Source organism: Pieris rapae, chromosome 4 (genome assembly GCF_905147795.1).
Source record: "Pieris rapae chromosome 4, ilPieRapa1.1, whole genome shotgun sequence".
Taxonomy (NCBI): domain Eukaryota; kingdom Metazoa; phylum Arthropoda; class Insecta; order Lepidoptera; family Pieridae; genus Pieris; species Pieris rapae.
Window position 1 is genome coordinate 4,946,507 of NC_059512.1, and position 21,887 is coordinate 4,968,393.

Genomic DNA, 21,887 nt, shown 5'->3' on the forward strand with positions numbered 1-21,887 from the left:
AGATTTAACATTTGATAAAATTATCATTTAATAACAATTTGTGTTATGAATAAATTTGAAAAATGTTCTTGTTAAGCGACATTCTTATTTCCAGACATATAAGTCGTGATATAAACATAATACAAAACCGATCTGTGAAAATGTTTACGAAAATGATGCCACGTCTTGAACCCCACACAGGTTATACAATTTTGGTAAAAGTTCATCACACGAATCTACTTTAATGCCATTTTATAGTAGATTATTGTGTGGTGTCTGCCTGACCATTAGGGCAGTTTAGATAATTATCAAAAGTTCTCCCTAAATGTTTATAAATTGATTTTTGTCTACGCTGCACTATCAGCATCTATTTTAAGCCAATCCTTGCAAGTAGGAAGAGTAAAGTCAGACCAGTCTACAAACCTGTTAAATAAAAATTAAATGTTTTTATGTACACTTAGATATGACTATAACTTATAATGTGTTTGTTACAGGTACGTTACTAAGTACGAAGAGTGAAGTGAAGCCTAAAAAAATAATTAGTAAGCTTATTAGTGTAAGTATAATTAGCGTATTTATTAACTACATGACATTCTAGTGTAATTTATTAGTTTATACTTTGATATGAAAATATTCGTCATTCGATCACTATAAAACAGCTTCAAAAATATCGTTGCAACCATTTGATATGGAATATATTTTTAAGCATTAATTATATATAAATTACGCGTCACGTTGTTTGTCCGCTAATCCTAAACTACTTAACCGATTTCAATCAATTGCTCACCGTCTGCAGTTTGACATAACTTAAACATCCTATCCATTTACATGTAATTCTACTCTACGTGTAGTGTATGTCACTGAATTCCTCTTGAACTTCTATTTTTGTGTGCGTTTTGGATGGTTTAAATTCACACATCAGCCCGGTAGGTGGCGCTGCAGTCAGTACTTCCATACTTTGTTTTATATCCTAATCGCATAAAATATCATGTTAGCAGGACAACGTCTGTTCCACTCCAGTCCACTAGGGGTCCACTAGTTTATTATAATTTCTATTTATTTACTCAATATTGCTACGTAATTACGTGTAATATAGTATAATTTTTAACTAAATTATTTTAAAATATTTTCCTCGCGATTTATATATAAAACATCTCGTTCCTAACATTATTTTGTACTAGCTACAGAAGGCTGGATATAAGTATATTTATATTTGTATATTTTTTAAAAGAAAGATATATTTTTAAAAGATTCTAAAAGAGTTTTGCGTATGATCTAGTTGTCTGGAACTGAATGCAAACATTTAAACCTTTCCTCATTATAATATTAGTGTAGATGTTATAATAAAATATTAAACTAAAATATATAATTTTCGTATTTTATACGTTTTCCTCCTTTCAAACGAGTTAAGTGCGCTTATCTCACGGTTCTGCACGCCCGCTCTCTAGGGCCTTTACACACTACACATTCCACTTAAAACTTTTAAACTTGACTTACTGTTTAATACTTAATCGTTCTGTACGTAAACAAAGACGTTAGAAACTGTTTAATCTTAAACAACAACAGAAAAAAACATACGAGAAAAACAACGCAACAAATAAAAATATTGGTACACCTTTTTTTATATATAATAGGGGGGCAAACGAGCCTGCGGGACGCCCAAAAAGGCAGTCGTCGCAGCCCATGGACACCTATTTTTAGTAGGTGCGTTGCCGGCCTTTAAGGAAGTACGCTCGAATTTAGAATTTTTGGAGGTCGTATCTCTTTTAGGTGCTTCTGATAATATAGGTGATCAAACTTCTGTGTCTGAACAATGTTTTACAGATTAAAAATGACAGATAATAAACACTGCATTATTTGTAAAGTTGATGTGTCTATGACGTCATCAGAATGGCGTGCGTACAGTTGGAATGTATTATGTTTGTTTCCTCAAGATTTACGACGTCAAGTATTGCGCTGGTAGTAATTGAAGTCAGCCTTGCGTCTCATCAAAGTAACTGCTTACTTAATGTATTGCTTTCTTTATAGGAACCAGAGTTATTTGACTTAGATTTTACTATTCCGCATACTTATACCAAAACTAAATACTATTAGACATGTATTTTGCAATTATATCCACTTCTTATACTATGATTTATTCTTTAGTAACAATTATTCTGCCAGGTATAATTATCATCAGACATAATTAACACTCTAGAAGATTCGTGTGCCCAAATGTAGCTCAGATAAGGAATTACGGGCCAACTCTGATATATTATTTATTTCACTAGATGCCGCCCTAATAGTAGTTGGTCTAGTGGCGACTCTCATCCCTGAGGTCGTAGGTTCGATGCCCTGCAGTGAACTAATGGACTTTCTATCTGCGCATTTAACATTCGAACTGTGAAGGACAGATTCATGAGGAAACCGGATTGTCTTAGACCCAAAAAGTTAACGGCGTGTGTCAGGCATATGAGGCTCATCACCTACTTGCCCATTAGATTGCCAAATCCCCTAAAAAAGTTACAGGGCCACTGATTTTTTTATTGATGCCGCGATGCGCCGCGTAATTTTAATCACATATATAATATGTAGTTTATATGTCACTGCGAGACTTTATAAGACAACAATAGCATTGAATCGTAACAAATGAACGCCGGTATTTATTGGTGCGTTTCATTGATTCTTCTTAACGTAACAAAAAATATATTCCATCTAATCGTTCACAGTTCCACGGTATTAATTTAATCGTATCCCTTCGCATATCATAAAGATAAACACAAACATAATGAAGTAATACAAAAGATGGGGAAGCGTCACCGCTCATCCAGAGGGGGATTCCAGACGGAATCAGGATGTAATAATTACGGAATGAACGTATGTATAGTCAACCGGGCGGAAATTTGTATCAGCATCACACGAATAAACAATTCTGTTGCTTTGCGGTATTACAAATAGGTAAAGAGTTCATACTTATAACGAATTAACGGGAAAACTGCTGAAATTTTAATTTTAGATTTAAAACATTCTGTACAACTTCGCTAACAAAAGTAATTACTAAGTAAATCTAATGATTCTAGTTCGAGCCACTGTTGGAATTTGTTGTGCGATAGAAAAGTGTGAGAAATAATTATCAGTGCCTGTCTTTATTAGGTTATGAAAGATATTATATTAACATTAACACGATTTCCTACATTTTTTAATAAGAGAAAAAGTAACTTCCCATATACTGTGCAACGAACCTCAGTCCTTGCACCATTTCAAACGGGCCGAACATTTCTCGCACGCGCTCAACTGTTATAAAAGCAATTTCGCAACCTTAAGTCGGATTGCTATAAAATATTCCCTTTAAAAGAAAAAACAACGGATTTAGAATTATTGCAACATTTTATAGCGCTATTGTGAACACGCGTAAAATTTATAGGCTCTAAAGTGTCTAGGCCTCATAATAAACAGTTAGCGGGGTCGGGTAGCGAATGTTATTTATACATTATGTCTCGGTGTTTGGTAAATTATGACATTATTTTTCATTAGAAACATGGCTTGTTATTTAGACTTCAAGAGACCAATGCAAAACTAACCCGTAAACAAACTTATGTTGATTGTGTGAACGAAAAATTCCTTTTGAAGTCAATACATGTATTTTATTTAAGACAAGCTGGTAAAAGGTAACAGACAAACACACTCAAATATTAATGTGAATGTCGTCTGAGAGGTCTCCAAACCGCACTTAAAATTTTAAATCGGGCTGCGGTTTCGTTGGGTGTTTCAACAAGTCAACTGGAACTGCAATGATCCCTGTGGTAAATAGTTTTATGTTTCCGGAATATAAACATTAAACACTGGGATTTTTATAAATATCTTACTTTTTGAATTATCTTTGATAAGTGACAGTAAACTATACAATTGAGCTCTTTAAAAATTTAATTAAAAAGTGATAGCTGTACTACAGCTATCACTTTTTAATTAACAATAGTTTAAGATTCTACCTAAATATATATATTATATCAAGTTCCATTAGATTTAAGACTTTTACCAACGATAATTCGGTAACCTTGTTATATTATCCTCGACTGACCAGTAGTTCGAATTAAAATATTTATTTAAAACCTGAGCTGTTTAGCAAACAAATAAAGAACCTCAACAGCATCATATTGTTAATATTACGGATCACATCACATTGAAATTAGATGTAAACTCGGCAGTCCAAAAAATAATTAACGTAAAGAAAGAATTCTTATTAGAAGCGAGTGTAATTTATGTCTGCGGGTTAAAATTAATTTCAGCGGTACAAATAAGGCATTACGAGTACAAAGAGAAATTTAAAATGTGGCGTAAAATAACTGAGGCACGCTACTAAAATTTATGTTTTCTGCTATATACAGTCTTAAATTTGTCTTGTTTACATTTTTGAATTTGAAGTTCGATTGGCTTTTGAAACTGTGACAAACGCGACAATGTTCGTCGTTCTTATGTTTTTGAAACATTTATTGCTTTATTTTGTCTTTTTATTTATGGGAGCAGATCATCATCTCTTTTATCTTTCAAAATGTCATATGTTTTACCATTGACTACTATTAATACATCCAACAAAAATCATTGTATAGGTTTTTTAAATAGCCAAAGCCAAATTCTATAGTGTAGCATTGGTAATTTTTAATTAATTATTTCGCTTATAATCTAACAAAATATATAATCATATAAATTCAATATTGTCTTTTATTAACATAACTTTTACACATTTAAAGAAAAACACTTTTTTACGGATTATCGTTATGTATTATTGTATTTAAACTTATAATTATTTAAACTTTATAACATTATTTAGTTTCCAAATATAATTTTAATCAAGCTGTGACTTCTGATATCTTAATCAAGTTAAATTATACTTACATTTGTATAAATTAAATTGGAAGTGAGGATAAGTTATCCAGATGTTTAGTAAACAGTGGCCGAGTTAATGAATATTCAGAGACACCGCTTGCTTCAAATTCTCCAGAAATTATCAGACAGTAATAAATCTCCCAAGATGTCGGGAACGTTTGACAGAGAGAGAGAGAGTTTAGAGTCGCACCTAATTCTCTACGTATAGGTTTAGCCATCTTACTACTTTACAATACCTACCAAAGGTCAGACATTCATTCTTACGAACTTAGATGTTCATTTGTTTTACACAATTCTTTTTTTCTTAGTGGCTTCAGCGTCTCTCATCCCGGAGATCGTCGTATCGCACCCTGGCTGTGCACCAATGGACTTTGTATCTTTATGCGCATCTTACACTGGCTCATACGGTGATGGAAAACAAATCATTGACCATATTCAGCGAAGGGCTTGTCGAATTGTCAATGTCCAATGTCTTACTTATCGGCTTGAATCTCTCTCTCTACGCAGAGGCATTGCTTCTCATTGCGTTTTCTGTAATTTGTACTATATATATCCCTCCTGCATCGTTTGATGGCACACATCTCCTTGATGGCTGGAAATCTTCCACAGTTCGTTTCACAAGGCATTTTCTTTTGCGAACTAGCGAACTGTAGAATCGACTCCCAGTGGGGATCTTTCCTGAGTGATACAACCTCCAACTTTTTAAAATTTGAGGCAACGCATCCACTAAAAATTGGTGTCTATGGGCTGCGATGACTGCCCTTTTTGGAGATCCGGCAGGCTCGTTTACCTATTATATAATAAAAGTGAGGAAACAAGATTGTCCAAAAATCATTGACATGTCTCAGACATAAAACGTGGATGACCTAATCGTCTATGAAATATAAATGATCAAAGAAACGGATGCAATCTGAGGTCAACTATTTAGGGTTGCCACAGGATTATAATTAATATTTTAATACCGTATACGATTACTTACCGGATCGCTAATGCCTCACGCGAACCGGGATGAACCTGACATAATACTCGTTCTGAATGACATTGTTTAATGAATTATGTTTTCCTTACCGTGTTTGGAATTCTTGTATTTATAAACAAGTGCGAATGAACTGTTTCACGGAACAACTTAAGCCTTTGAATACGCACGACTCTTTTGAGCACAGTCTGAATGCTCAAAGCATATCGAACACAAAAGCTGGTGCTCAAAATCCGGCTTACATAGATCTGTGTAGCTGAATATAATGTAGGAATGGCATAAATCTATATGGCCGTGTAAATTTCTATAGGTTTGGTTATTTTTTATTTTTCGAAAACCTTAAGGTCTAAAATGACCCAATTAGCCACAAAGTTGACGATTATCTTGTTGATAAAACGAGCCTGGGTCTATTGCAGGCGACTACTTTTAATTAACTTGCAATATTAGTTTGAAAATAAGTGTTGTTTGATGATTTGCTATTTTAAAAGAGTACCGAGAATATTTTACGCCAGCTTTTTCTCTCGTCTTACACCCTTGCCTTCTTTGCCGATGAGTAGAGATTTTGTGAGAAATTTAATGACGTGGAATAAGTGATAACTGTATCTCATATTCCAAAATAAACATATTTATTTTATTTATTTTTTATCGAAGTGACCTAAAGTTCCATAGAATCCTGTGCCCCACATGCTTGACATATAGCAACGGGCATAGGGTATCCGGCATAGAACGCCAGGCTTATATCATTGACTACCCTCATGACGTCATCCAGCAACGAAATGCTTCTAAAGCGACGTTGGTGGATAATACCACGACTTACAATTTGAAATGCACATGATTGAGCTTTGATGTTTTCCCTTAAGTAATAATATATTATAATTATACGCCATAAAATGTGTGCAGTTTAAACGTTTAGGTAATTCTTGTTGTCTACTTTGTAGCATTCTCCCCAAACAAAGGGGATCATTTCGCCTTAATAAGTAAAGATTTATTGCAGCCATAAATGTTCGAATTAAATTCGTATATAATTTTACTCAAAGACCAATAAATCCTTATAAAACTGATAAAATCATACCATATTTTACTTTACCGTAGACACTGTAGAGTTGTCGGTTGCTTCGAAATGCCCAGTCATGATTTATCGTATACGAATCGACATTAATTACACCGAACGAAGGTACAGCAATAAAAGTCCATACTAACTTTAATTAAGTCGACGCTATTAAAAGAAATATGAGACATTAACCTGGTCAATTATTTGCTAAACGATTTTGAGTCACAATGTTCTTTATGATTGTATATTAATTTTACTGTCTTCAAAAGTAAAGAGTACCTATATTAAGCTGACACAATATTAGGACGGGCTACGGAGCGTACTTTTACTATTGATTGTTGATTTAATTCAACTTTATCAGAAGGTTTTGCTTATAAGCACCAAAACTAAAATATATCTGAAACTGCGGTACCTACTCATAAAGTATCTGTGGAACCTAATCTAATCTTAATATATATATTTCTTGTGTGCGTGTGTATGTGACTGAACTCCTCCTAAACGACTGGACCGATTTAGACGAATTTTTTTTGTGTGTGTTCAAGGGGATCTGGGAATGGTTTAGATTCACAATTTTGTCCGCTGGACAATGTTTTTTTAATTAATTTTCAATTTATTAGTTGTTGTTGATTTTGGAATGTTTTACATTGGATCCGACAGACGGCGCTACCATCGCAGTGTCAAATTTTAAATAATATTCGAATTTTAAATTTAGTCTGTCCCGAAATTTAAAAAATGTTTTGTTATCATTGTGTTATATCGTGTGTGATCATGTGCTGGATCGTTAGATATTGTCATAACATTTGAATAATAATTTTCATCAAAATGGCTTATTAAAAATTGAAATTTTGAAATTAAAGACGTGTAGACAGGACAACGTCTGTCGGATCCGCTAGTATATAATATATAACCTTTAGGTATTACACCTTCGACATCTATGACACCTTCGGTCTTCTTCAGACGACTAAAGCAAAAAGGGAAATCACAAGTATCTAATATAGAGAGAGTAAAAACAGAGTAAATAATATCCAGAGTGCACAACTTTGAAATATTTACTGATGATGATTTATTAATTTCGATGGTTAGTAATAAAAATGAAATCAATTCACACATCAAAACAATAATGACAAAAAGTAGTTCCAAATTATAATAAGGATTCGATACGTCATCCGGTCATTGACCTTATCACAATAGACTAGGTGTCAGTAGAGAAAGTCAGTTTCCTGCCACCCAGTGTACTGATTAACCACAGATGCTTAAGTAATTTGTGTCCGTTCCACGTTAATTGCGGGAAATGGTTAGATTAATTGTTTTCCTTTCGCCTACTAACTTTTTCTGCCAACTTGATTTAGCTTTATGGCGAATGAAAACCGGAACATTCGCTTATTCAATCAAAATGGCGTCTTGCGTTTGCTTTTATCATATGTTTCTGTTTTGGTATATGGCTGTTTAAACCAAGTTTTGTCCCTAAGATCATCATATGATATTAGGATTTAGATACCTTTAACAATTACTTTTACATTCGATTTTTTATATGTTACTTAGGCAAAGTAAAGTAACTCTTATTTTTTTTTGTAATTCGTAAACGATCCCAAGGTTTTGGATCTGGGGCTTAATTTAAAAACCGTTAAAACCAGAAACAAAAGACGATATTGAACTCGAATAATTTCATTCTCATTTTAAAAGCCTTATATACAGATGAAATCTTCACCGCATAATGCATCCGTTTATAGATAATCCGTGGCATCAGTATGCATAGAACGCTGAGCACATCTGTCCGCTTCGTGCTAACTCACTCTATGGTCAAATTCCTATTATTCTATTTATTATTGCTTTGTAATAAACCTTGTGTTGATATGCACACAGATGAAGCCGTAGATGTACCTATGCCATTTGTATTCTAAATTTAAAAACAGATTTAAATATTTATATGATTAGTCATGCCCACTTCTATGTGAAAAATAATTTATACATATTTAATTACATAACTTACGGCAAAAAGTAATAAAGTTTTAATAGATCAGTAATGGCAAGCACTGCAAGTCTGTCCAACAGTGTAACGAACGCCCGCGTTAATTATAATTACACATAAATCTTCTCTGTGTGTTTTTGTAATTAAACTCCTCTTAAGGCCTGAAACGATTTTGGTAAAATTTTTGTGTCTTCAAGTAGATTCGAGGATGGTTTTTTAAATATTTTTGTATTAAAACGTGTGTACAGGACTTCTGTCAGGTCCGCTAGTAATTACAAAGTAAAATATTACCTTGAAATGGCAAACAAAATACTAGTACTTTATATATTAATGTGCTTATTTTCTATTCTTGCCGTAAATAACTTATTAATTCCAAAACAAGAAAACTTAAAGCCTAAATCTTTTTATAACAAACTATAAATAATGCGTACCCTGTGAATTCAGACATTCTCACATGTACTGAGAATATGTATATTATAGCTTCGTAAAATTGAAATTAAATTTGTTTTAAACAATGCTTCATTAAATCTTAGCTTAGCTGAAAACTCTCTGTAGCTTAAATTTAATTGGAACTACACAGTCTGAGTAAATCTTAACAATATGGGAGCCTCGTTTCACTGAGTAACAATGGAATTTCCGTTATGGAAATATTAATGCTGTTTTCGGAATGTATGAGAACAATTTCTGTATTTAAGAAAAAAGCGCTTTAAATGATGATATTTGATTAGAAATAATATTATAAAACGCCTAAAAGATTGTTTGTTTAATTAATATTATATACCATATATGAAATATATTTTTATAATGATAATTTTAGTTTAGTTCGCATATTACTTAAACTTTACTTCCGCTAAAAAATTTAGTTTTGTTTGAAGTAATTTAATTTTTTCTAACTATTAAAAAAACAGTTGCCCGATAACATTATAGCAGTGGGGCGCTTGTTCTCTCTATCAGATCTTTTTTACTTTTCCTAATATGCAAGTAAGCTTTGCCTGACACACGCCGTTGACTTTTTGGGTCTAAGACATTCCGGTTTCCCGATGTTTTCCTTCACTGTACGGCTACCTAGGCAGAACAGGATAGTCGAGCTCCGAACGTTCAGGGATGAGAGTCGCACACTAAAGCCCCTAGGCCAGCCTCTTATCCATAGGGCATATTATCCCTCCTCAACGCCTGACGGAAATGGAACGTATCCGTTGACAAGACCATAATTCTAAAATCAAAACTATTACTGCTGTATCAAGTGTAAAAATTCACTGGACTCGTAGCCAGGATTTCCATACAAAGTCTACGTGACCAACAAACAACGGTGTGTTGGAAGTTGAGTATTAGGTCATTTGCAATTCAAATGGAGCGTTTAACTGTCACTTGATATTAGATAACAAGGATTTATAACGTTCTTAGTCGGCACGCTAAGCATTGGGTTTTGCACCTGATACTAATGTTGTGTACTAAGTAAGTAAGTGTAATTCACACTATTTATTTACGTGCGTATATTATTCACCAATTATTATTACGCGTTTTATTACTAAGGCACGTACCTACACAATACAAACAATGAAGCGAAATGTGTAATCAATGGCTTGATAACACTTAAATTTCTGAAAGAGAAGAATGAATTAAAGATTTAACAGGTAAAATTAATCCCTACTAACCAATTTAACCACGTCAAAATATGTATACACAAAAATATATAAATTTTACAAGCACCTGTAAAAACATTCTAAATTCAAAAAAACGGAAGAAGAATGTATACTATAAGAGATTTAATTTTGATCAAGGTCCCGTCTCAATGTTAAACGTACCGCGTAAAGCGATTACGAGTCCATTCCTTTTCCATTTTTGCTTTATTTGCTTACGGTTATACTCAGTTCGGTAAACGAACTCCGAAATTCTGAATCTGAGTTGATTGAATCGCAGCGCTCCAGGGACAAGAAGTACACTCGCGTGCAGTTTATAACAACTTTTATTACTAACATGAGTTAATAATAAAAGTATTAGTAAAAAAAAGAATATAGAAAAGCGTTATGGAAGAGCTGATCATGTACATCGGTCTTTTGAAAAAATAAAATGACTGTTCCGAAGTGATATTACAATTTTTTGAAGCTAACTTCACACATATATTTATCAAAATGGCATAGGAACACTAAAATTGTATAAAAATACATCTAAATTAAAAAAAAACTTTTTACTAAAATGAACAATATTATGAGTATACAAAAATTTTGTTACTTATTAAAGTACATATAAGATATATTATTTATACGTTCCAGCGTTAGTTGAAACTCCCTTAACAGGCATAGGCCTCCTCTAAGGGATTATTCTCTTTCACAAGCTAACTAGAGCCTAGAGCAGTTTCGGAACATTTGGATCTAAATACTGAACACAAATACTGTAATTTCTGTCTGAATCTATTAAGAACGGAACAAAAATTTTGCCCGCAAGTGTATCCATGTACCGATACTTCGACATTGTTCGTACCCCCGAGAAATTCTTTCCACTTCATTTATTTGGTGTTTGTTTTTCCTTTGTAAATAATTGCAAGTGTTTCGGTATGAATTGTTTTAGTTTTCCAATACTGTGATTGCTTTACGACTACGACAAATAGTTGTTTTACCGACAAATATAAAATTTTTCATTTATTACTAACTTTTATTTTATTTAATGTAGACACTATTTCGTATCAATATGTTATCGGTAGTGGGCACCATTTTAAAATTGTTAAGTGCCTATCAGTTACCTTATCCGCATTGTTAAGCAAAAAATACTAGTATAATCTAAAATTGTAAGTGTGATATTTTATTAGTATTTTTATTGTTTCATTCTTTGTAACCATACCATAACTGTCAAGAAAAGATAGCTTTGTAACATATATTGTAGATAAGGCATTATATATGATGTGGTGTACTTTGATAAAAAAATATAACTAACTGGGATATATAGTAAATATAGTATGTTTCATTACGGTAATGTAAAAGGTAATTTGCGAATAGTTGATATAATCGTAGGAATAAAATAGACCAGTTGTTTCGTCCAGGCTCGGACAATGATGGACAATGAAAGTCCACACAATGCGCCCCCACGTCATCAATCAGAACCCCTGCTAGGGGTGACAGCCCTTAAGTAGGGGTTACCTGATAAGCGTTACTTAGATTTTGCCTGAGTGGAATGCAAATTTAAACATAGGTGCATATGAAATAAGCTATGTGGTAGCATTTCTTAGTTCTCATTTTGTATTAGTAGACTTTGAGTACTCTGGCTAGACAGTAAATCATATGTAGTTATTGAATAGTTTGTCTAACATTCAATTGCATCTTTTAATATTAGTAGTATAAGTAAGGATACTTAAAAATGGGTATGCAATGGTAAAGGACTGCAAATTTGCAATGCTTTTAAGGTGCCTCGTGATTACATAATAACAGTATATATTGCCAAAATTAGAAAGCAGTAGGAGTCAAAGCGACACTGGTGTTAGTAAAAATCTATTTCCTGAGTGAAAGAAAATTCAACCATCACTCACGCTGTTAGAGTTCACAGCAACAGTTGAATTCATTCCTTTTTTAAATTTGAATAATTGACAACCCTATTCACCAGTCTCGTTTACTTTAGTGGCGATTTTTAGCTTTCACAGACGAAGTAATTTTATGTTGCTCCAGTTTTTAGCTCCGTGTTTATGATGAGTGAATGGAGTGGTGTATTTTTTTTATCTTTACAAATACCTTTCTCTAAACTGTGATAAGGTATTCGTAAACGGGCACACTATATGAATCAAGTGAAACTGAATTAAAATTATATTATACTAGATGAACCGTACAAAGTAAAGTAGATTAAAGACATCAAAAAATACAAAACTGTTCCTTGCTTTTGATATTCCCAGGTACGAACAGTTTTTATAGAAAATATGTTTTCCACTTTTGATGCCTTCTCTGAACTTCCATAAATATTTCATTACATTATATATTCATTTTAATATCGAGTTTTAGAGACAAACGAACAACAGGAATTCATTGAAATACATACAAATATGTAAATAACTAACGGACCCGACAGACGTCGTCCTGTACGTGTTTTTAATTTCAAATTTTTCAGTACAATAAAAAATTTCAATAAAAATCACAAAAGATTTCTATATAAAAAGATATTTAATTCGAGTAAGTCTTTCTGTGCTAGTCATAAGTCTCTAAATCATCTTTAGATTATATTGTATATCGTTGATTTTGTATTCTATTAAATGAATGCACGCACACGATAATCTTTCCCGTATTACGTGAGTGAATTATTCAGAGAAATCACTTGAAATACACTTTGCATTTAACGTCATATTGAAGTGTGATTACCAATCCCTATTAAACCTATACCTGTGCGTGAAGTAATACATATAGCTGGTCCGCATTAGGTTCGGTTTAATTTTACGAAATCAGGTATTAGTTTGTTATTGCGTTATTGAATGTTTGACTGCCCCATTTAGGTATTATAAATACAATTAGCTTTATAGAATATGAACATCCAACAACCAGCTGCCCACCGATGTATTTCAGAAGCAATCATCTTCAAGAAAATAGGTTAAAAATTCTTAAAATATATGTAGCGTATATGGGCGGTGGTATTAGTATACATCTGGTAAGTCCGTTTGCCAGTGCTATATAAAAAACATAGACACATACAATACATACTTTAAAAACATACACTTTATAGCTGGTGTGTCTAATTTGACTATAATAGAGCATAGAGCTAATTTGCCTTGTAGGAAACGTATTATATATATACGATGTATACAGATGTATTGTTTCCTCTTAATGATTATTGAGTGGGGTCAAGGAGTTTTCGCAGTATTTTCACAGAGTGCAAGGCATAATACACAACATATTAACACCGAGTTATCGTGTTTTGGTGGAGTTCATTGTCTCATTATCCTTGGAGTTAACTTTGTAATGCGATACGATATCACTATTGTTATTATTAAGTTTACGACAAAATTGACCCCTTATGTGCACTTATTACCACTATGCAATATACTTTTACAATGGTTTATAATACTAATAAATGCTAGCCCTAGCCATTGGCATTACAACAATATTGCTTAATAGTCGATATTAAATATTTAAAACGTTTTTCTCTTAATGTTAACCCACAAACCAATGCATACAATATATGAAAATTATGTCTTGTCTTTTGAGATTAACCAATATCTGATAGGTCAATGCGTCTTATTGTTTTTAGTCTTAAACAAATCAAATCAATCTCAATTACGTCTAGACTGATAATTATTTCATTACCTAAAAGTATTTTAAGTAAATACTGTATTCTGTTTGATTTTTCACGAGTCACATTCATTCATAGAAGGGTTAGCATCGCGTGACATGGCAACCCCAACCAAAACAGACGTAACCGCAGAATGTGTAATTTATTCCACGATCTAGAATCAAAATATGGTCACCCAAAAGGGTTCAACGTCGATATTGTACTTTTGAATGCAGTTCGAGTTTTGTTTTGCCGCCTTTCATGAAGGCTGGTTTCACTGCAACAACATAAGTTGCTCACTAAAGAAGTTTACTAGTAAATTCTTCCAGACTATCAATACATTCTCAGCTCCGAACACTCCAAAAACTTTTTATAAAAATCGCCTTGTAAAAGTCCTATTTAATAGCAAACACTTAAGTTATGAATATTAAATAATTTTAAATCGCTTTAATGTATACAACATTACTAATTTTAATATATCCATCAAATTTATTACAAATAGTCACCCCAGCACGGTAATTTCAATCAATGCTCTATTGTACCTGTTTTGTTTTCACACAACTGATTCATATTTTAGATAACCTTTTCTGAAACATGTTGGTTTCGTGGAACAATAATGAACATAATTATATGTTGAGGTTTTAGGGGGTCTATAATTTGTATTTTTTGCTTAATAATATAGCCTATCAATCATTTAAATAACATTAGGAAGACTTGCAAAAGTCGTTTATGTGGATTTAAAAATAATCCCGAATTGCGTGTCCTATGTTAATTTTATATTAACAGCTGTTGTCTCTGGCAGAATGAGCAGCGCTTAGCAACATTGGAAACGAATAGGAAAAGGGATTTAAAAAAAATACTGTTTCGATTACTCTCATTTTTTTTTTGATGATTGTTATTTTGTGTAGTTAGGTGTGTGTGCTTTTGTTTCTTAATGTTATATCAAAGTTTTTATTCTACTGAAAGGGTTTATATTTCCACTGTAAAAAAATACTAGTGGCACTACAACCTTCTGTCTCAGGCCTCAGATTCCTGTTTTCAATTCGTGATCATTTGTTATTTCTAATATGCAACTAGGTGATCAGATTTGTATCTAACACACGCCATCGAAGGATCACACATAATAAAATCATATATAATAAAAAACAATAGCCTTTATTCAAAAATGTTATTAAAGTATGATATAACTTGAATTACAAAGTTTCATAGCACAGTTATAGGATTCTATACGTATGATGATCTTATCGCGAGACTCTTTACGCGGAAGCAGGTATACATTTCAGTATGATATTCCATCTTGTATCTAAATCCTGGCACTACCATCACTACCGCGATCTTTATCCATAAGAAAACTTTGTAAATTTCTTGTACATCGTATCGTAAATATCTCTGTGATATTACTTATGACTAATAATATAACATAGCATTTACAAGAATACTAATATAATAATAATAGTATTTCAAAACACAGATTATTCCTCTCACTAAGGTCGGCGACGCACATACAAAAAAAGATATACATGGGATGCTGTGACTGCGTTTTATAAACGTCTCATAGGCACATTATTATAAAAAATAAATTAACAGCACTAGATTTGTCTTTAGGTCTTTTTAAAAGTACATTCTAGAAGTTCTAAATCAAAGTTAGGCGTAAATATTTAAGCAGTAAGATTATTGTGATTAATCTTTATGCATGCATGTCATTGTTTAACACGTGTAAACAATCATGATTACACGTAAACAATGACATCTTGACATTACTTGTAATTAAATATTACGCATATACCTTGTAACATACACCAAACCAAGGAAGATGCAATATGTAACTTTTGATACAAGAGACTGAAAAAAATATTAATCAATAATCTATAGATCTTGATAAATCTGAAACCCGCCACATATGAAATTAAACGAAATGACGGTTTCTATACTGACATTATACTACTTTGGAAAGAGTATCGAGAGACAAGTTACAACAACTTATATAACAAAAAAGCGAATTACTGATTATGTAGCATTCTATTCATTAATTTTGAAATCAAATTACAAATAACTCCTCTATAAAAATTATATTGATAAATAATTGAGAATACTGCATGTATCAATGACTATAACACTAAAATTATTAACTTCGTTGTGAAATTGGGCTATAGAAATAGATATGTATCAAGCCATATAGTACAAAAGTTATTATGCTAAGTACTTAGTCACTGCTCACATATAATCACAACTGTGTCACGTGACTTTTCATACATATGAGATAATTACTCATTTAGTACACGCAATGCATGTGCAACGTTTATGAATCATATAGTATGTATTAGCAATCTCCGGCAACGCTTATATTCGCTCGGTATATAAGTCTTATTTTAATGTATATTTACTAGACTACGATGTTTTATGTATACGACTAGCTTGACGGTGATTCGGAAAACTGCAAACGAGCTATCTGGTAAATCAAATTCTTTTATATTAACACACTGTTACAATAAAAGCACTGATCTATTTTTATCAAAACACCTGCAGGCAAGTATTAGTATAAAAACATATTTTTTTTTGTTTTCAAAAAGTAAAGGCTACTAAATACCTTTAAAACTAGTATTACCAAGACATAGAATAAAAAAACCTCGAATTAAACCAAAAAATACTTTTTTTGTACATGTCCAAGCATATAAAAAAGGTTTTTGTACCGACGAGTTTTAATTAATAAATATTTTATAATAGCGTGAAGGTCATATTAGGCGCATGAGACTGCACTTAAACCAGTGGATCGTTATAGGTGAACATACTCGGACAAAGAAAAGTCCTTTAAATATCAGACGATTTAAAGTTGAAACTAGACGGGACACAAGTCTAGACAGCTCGAAGTTTAAACGATTTGTCTTTCCGTAATATATAAATTGCTTTAAGCAAATGTTACTTTACGTTTTCGATTTTACGTGGCGCCATCTAGTAACCGATTAATGTATTGATTTTTATAAATTAAATTTAACATACATATTTAGAATCGTTAACAATCTCTTTCCTAGAGTTATTTCTTTCACCATTCACTTTCCCGCACAAAGGAAGTGACGATAACACGAGCTTTTAGCTTATCTTTTAAACATGTGTTCGGAGCCCAGGACAACTTATCAATACAAAAACGAACAAAATGCCATTATGCCCACAGATTGGGATTACCAACAATACAGAAGATAAGCACAACACAATGACAATTTTAACTGACTAACGCGTTATCGATATCTTATCGGACGCCTACATATCTGACACTTTATACTGAAAAAATAAACGTTTTATTTATAAAATTTTCGTTACTATATCCGTATTACTCAAAGCAAGAATTATAACATTATTTTACTTACAAAGGTATGCATGTAACATTTTTTGTTATTGGTAAATTGTGTTTTTAATGGTAAGTGAAAAAAATAGTACACAGGGACATCTTCCCTTTAATATATAAGTAGTCTTATGGGACACTTTCATCATGTTAGTACCCCTTTTAGTACTTAAGGCTAAGGGTTTTAATTTACTTATTAGTCTTAAGTAAGGCTGGATCGTAATGTTTAATGAAGACAATTCATAAAAAAAACTTACACCACATTAAAAATCGTAAGAGTTATAGTAAGTCTCAAAATTTTGGCCACAATCTCAAGTTGTGAATACATAGGAATTATATAACTGGTACCGCAAAATGGTCAATATAAGTATAGTTAATAGTTCTTAATGCCTATGCAGACAATTGGATGTCGAAAACATTTTTGGCCACCGCTGCAGACGACGTCTTTATTGCACATAGGAAATGTATAGCTTTTTAAAATGACTATTATTCACATATATTAGCCGCTTTCATTATAAACTATGTTATATATGTATTTTGGCAAACTTTCTCGGACTCAGAAGCAATTTGGTTGAAAGTTTGTGAATAATGTTTACCCTGCAAATAATCTCGTACATTTGAAATGTAAAAACCGTTTTAAGCTATTCTGAACCAGCTAATTTCTTAGAACGTTTCCTAAATATTAAGAATACCTCTCTACCCATAAAGCATGGCTATTTTGGATTACAGCTACTGAAAGGAGTATGGTAATTAAATACACTTATGGTAAGCTTTGCTGTTTTGTTATATTGTGTTTGATACAATTTATATACATTATCGTACTGTCTTCGCCTCTCGCTTGTATAAACCACGAATGATTCACAGTGAAACAATAATCGTTTCGGTTTGCTAGACATCCTAGAAATGCTAACCTTAATTTTTTTTAATGAAACAGACATAGTAATGAATCAGCCTACTGCCACATAGTTAACACACATTTGAGGTTTTGTTTGTAGTAAAAGTGATTTTTCTGATTCAGTTTTCAAAAACATATACATATTTAAGTTACGTACTAAATCAAATTACTCTTGGCAATATGTCTGTCATGTATTTGTCAAAGTTATTGTAAAAATATAGTTTGACAATTGACAACGTACTTCTAAATTTTAATAATGTTTATAATACGCCCATTATTGTTTTGACGTACCTTTAATCTATTTAGATTTGAATCGTGTTCTAGAAAGCGTCTGTAATAGGCATTTACTTATCTTCTATCACATATTTACACATATCTTGCCGTGCAGCTCCACGCGTTTCGCATAGAAATTACTTTATCCACATCGTATCGTGGAATATGCGATTATTAGAATATACGGAGTTCCAATATTTCACAATTCTTTTGTCTTTATCGTGTTTTGTTTTGTATCCTAATAATTGTATTGTTAAGAGTACTCCGAGACAAGATGGTAGCCACCTTGAGTTTTTTTTATACTTAAATGGTTCATCCATACTGTTCTTATACCGGCTATTATCAAGCAAATTAACAATTTTATTGTTATCATTGATATGTAGCTCTTATTTATCGTCGGCCGGTTTTACGTCGCAACGTATTGTTATGAGCTTATAATATTTTACTAGGCACTAAATACTTTCCCTTTGTTTGCGTAAGATTTGCCATAAAGTACTTTTATAGACAATAAAACAATATACATTTTCTTGTTCCATTTTGTGCGCATGTAACGTCAGTATAAAATCATTCAAATTAAGAATATTTTGAAATTTAAAGTAAACAAAAAAAAAGTGACGTTTGCCAAAATATCCAGTTCACACGTGGCGAATCGAACATCACTGGGCACAAACACCGTTCCTGGAAATCGTTATTGATTAATTACTTTATTTATCCCCATTACAATTAAATCGAATATACTTGCAGCTGCTCACGTGAGGGGGCGTGCAGTTCTTATTGTATCGATTTTTAAACACCAAATCGCTTCGTTATTGGAATTAGCACGCATCGCGCTAAATTTATTGGAAAGCCATATGCGGCTCTGTATTGTAAAATCAATACTTGGATTAAAATATTTATAAAATATCCATTCAAATATCACTTTTCAGTAATTTCCATAAAATAACTTATCAGAAATGTGTACGTACACAACAGTGTGGGTGTAAACTCCGGGATTATAATGTAATTTTAAAAAACAATGCTATGGTACTAAGGCTTAAGATTAAACTTTTTCTTAAAAAATATCTCCTATTTTGTTAATAATCTGACATTAGAAGCAAGAGAAGCTACGATATCTCAGTTGGAAGCAAACGTATGCATATATCGTTATATTGGGAAGCTATTAAATGTCTGCGTCTGGTAGTGGTAGAGTGTAGTTGTGTGCATATGAAGCGGCGCGTTCGCAGTTACGAAGGACGCGGCCGCATTCCGCACTCATAGAGTAGGGTTGCCAACAGTATTTAACATTAAACAGCTAATTTAAATATGTATAATCAAGAATACGCTTTGTCACAATTCTAGCGTATAGAAAGGTTTCAGTTTTAGTATCATTCTTAGTCTTGATGCTATTCTCATCAGACGCTTCTCAACTTTTAAAATAATTAAATATTGAAGTTTTTGCCATGCAATATTTTTAGTTGGTAACCCTACACCAGCTAATGTGACACACATACCGACATGTATTTGTCTGTGTGTGCGAAAATGCATTCACATATTGCACTTTCTTACAATGTTACTGTTATAATTGTCAAATTCATAAAATTTCTCCGACTTTTCTGTTCGTAGGAGGTTACTTAGAGCCTGCGTGACGCATCTCCAATTCTTCTATTTATATAACGTTACTTAGATATTACCTGCAATATAAAATATAGTTTACATTTTCAACGTGCGTTATTGGTTCTGTCTGCAACATATTAAACATCGTTGTTAAAAAATGGCTAAGCATGAAAGCGTAAATTATTATTCCGCATTTATAATTGTTGCATCGAATATCTTAGGATTACATATCTAGTATCATAAAAAATCTGTTATTGTAATCAGTGTAGACGGTATCTATTCCATTATATTTAATATATTAATATTGTGACTGATTTTTTTTCAATTACGAACCGAATTTTAAGTATCTTCTTCAACAAAATTTATTGCCGTTTCTACTATTACTATAACTAATTTATTTCAGAGTTGTAACAATTCTGTCTTAATTAGGTACTATGTTAAGTACTATGAAAATATGATATAAAAACACCATTTTAATTACGAACAACAAAATGAATGTTGTACGAAGTGTATGTTTGTATACTTAATTAATTTATATTTTTTATGAATCACTCTAGGGCTATCATAATTTAATGATGTCTTGACATCGATTATAACACACCATGTTTTATTGAATTCGCGTTGTGAAAAAACAAATAATAATCTCGAAGCACGCGATTACAATGCAATAAGTAGTAGGGTTGCTTCACCTTTGTTAAAAGTTCATGTAAACAAGGCTTATTTGTAATGTAGAATTTTAATCTAATAATAATATTTTCTAAAAGATTATTGTTCCATGTTTTAGGTCTATGTATACAATATACGAAAGAGCTACTCTAAGTCTTATTAAATGCAAAATTCGAATTAATTAATAAAATTGTATTACTTGTTTGACATGATCTCACCTGTGTACTAATTTTTAAATATGTTCGAAAATAAGGACAGTATTTATAAAGAGTTGACAGCCCTAATTACTGTATTCTGATTGAATGAAAGTCGATGCTCATTTCATTCCAATCTCCTAATTGTTCACGCGTTTAAATTATTGTTTTAATTTGTTAATTGATTGTGGTTTAATTATTTTAAAACATGTTTAAAATATTGTATCGAATTAATTGAATAACTTTTTAGATTTATCGTCCGTTAATGAACAAAAAACGAATCGATTTATGGCTCTTTCATAAAACCTTAATTGCTAGTGCGTGGAAAAATCACCGGTACTACAGCGTTTCATCAAAGTTTCTGTTGTAGCACGACCGTTGAATTGATCGCTTCACGTTGTAGGCAGCTAGTTGATCTTGCATTGATCTATTCTACGCTTAGACTGCGCATTTTTTCTAAATGAGCATGAAAAGTAAACTTAATAATTCTACAACATAATTCTTAAAAGGCCGGCAACGTACTCACGAGCCCTCATTCATTGAGAGTGTATATGAGCGGCGGTATCTCTTAACATCAGGTGAGCCTCCTGCCCGTTTTCCCCCTGTTCTATAAAAAAAAAAAAAAACTCGCGAACTCTCATTCATTGAGAGTGTCCATGGGCGGCGGTATCACTTAACATCAGGTGAGCCTCCTGCCCGTTTTCCCCCTGTTCTATAAAAAAAACATAAAACAATCATATATAGCTTTCCGTTTCATTGATCGTAAATTACTTATAAAATTAAACATTTATTTCTAAAGCAGTAAAAACAGTAGTGCAGTGTAGAACATCAACGAAAAAAAATTACAAAA

General features: G+C 32.3%; 1 protein-coding gene across 6 annotated transcripts in view; it reads left to right on the forward strand.

Moving 5' to 3' along the window:
• The window catches only part of LOC110992743 (protein alan shepard), a 97,997-nt gene that overhangs the window by 47,071 nt on the left and 29,039 nt on the right, over positions 1-21,887 (forward strand). For 2 of the 6 annotated variants that reach the window (XM_045628096.1, XM_045628100.1), the window contains exon 1: positions 516-535. The exons of 2 other annotated variants lie outside the window; for them this stretch is intronic. The gene's annotated coding sequence lies outside the window, so the exon portion shown is untranslated. Of the gene's footprint in view, positions 1-515; positions 536-21,887 lie in introns of those variants that run through there. 2 more of the 6 variants (XM_045628097.1, XM_045628098.1) reach the window with 1 other exon arrangement.